The following is a 1,421-nucleotide window of genomic DNA, read 5'->3' as shown; positions in this document are numbered from 1 at the left end:
CAACAATGTTGCTATTATATATTTTTCAACCACTGTAACAACTTAAGTATGAGTAAGTAATGTTTCTATTTTTTTATATCATTAGTTTTAGAGTTATATTTTTTTATATCATTAATTTTAGAGTTATATTTTTTGATTTTTCAACATCTAAAATTTTATGAATATTTAATCGGGTAATGGGGTACCGTCGAAGATTGGGTACCCGACGAATCGGAGATAGGGATACCAATAGAGATATTTATTGGATAGGGTACTCGTTGTCATACCTAGTGGGATGTCATGCTAGTTCTCCTTAATTCAAACAAAACTTACATTTTCCTTTTATTTATTTACGGGAAAATATTATCTTGTTGATGTCGGGTATAAAAATATAACGTATTATTTAGCTCCATATAGAGAAACTGAATATCACATTAAGGAATTTCGAATAGGTCCACTATCAAGTTCACCGGATGAAACATTCAACAAGATACACTCTTCTTTGAGGACTGCATTTTAACGTACATTTGGAGTATGGAAAAGAAAACGACGTATTTTAGAGAATTGTAGTGGATTTTCGATAAGGGCTCAAACACGTATCGTTGTAGCAACCATGTGTTTACACAATTTCACGAGACAACATCTCATTGATGAAGTGACAATAACGATGTTAATGGTGACGACGTTGAGGATCATTTTGTTGACAACGATAGAGACGACAATACGAATATTTTGTAATATAGCATTTATTATAACGAGACTAATGAAATGAGTTTGTTTAGAGATTTTTTAGCGTCAAAATTATGGCGACGTGGAGAACGAAGTCATTAACAATATTATTTGTAATTAAGAAGATTCTCGTGCGATGCACACAGATAAAAATATATTGTTATAACGTTCGGTGTTCATCAAATTTAGTGTTAATTTAAAATATAAAGTGTTATTAGCCTATTTGGTTAAAGAGTTGTACTTGTTTTGTTAGGTTGCGAATTTGAAACATACCTATAACATTTTTTATTTTATTTTTAACCGTTGTAAGTTTATGGACGGATCAACCCAGAATCCAACCAAAATATTCATTTACTCTCACAATATTTAAATTAATCACAGATTTTGATCCGGCAATCCGAACACTTTCAAAATTAAGCATTATATATATAGATTAGTTAAATTATTAATTTAATACAAAACTAAAAGAGTTGTACTTTCTTAAATAACATCAAAATTTGTTAAATTATCATTATAAATTAAAAGGGACAACTTTAATATTATTTTTAAATTTATACATTAAAAAAATATAAAACATTATTATTAAAGATGACAATTTACTAACATTTTTAAATTTTTTTCATAAAAGATATTATAAAATTTTATTATTATAAAAATTATTATTCTTATAAATTAAAAATTAAATTTATAAATTAAAATTAGTTTTTATTACA

The sequence above is a fragment of the Impatiens glandulifera genome, chromosome 2, assembly GCF_907164915.1.
Source record: "Impatiens glandulifera chromosome 2, dImpGla2.1, whole genome shotgun sequence".
NCBI classification, from domain to species: domain Eukaryota; kingdom Viridiplantae; phylum Streptophyta; class Magnoliopsida; order Ericales; family Balsaminaceae; genus Impatiens; species Impatiens glandulifera.
This window is presented reverse-complemented; position numbering follows the sequence as displayed.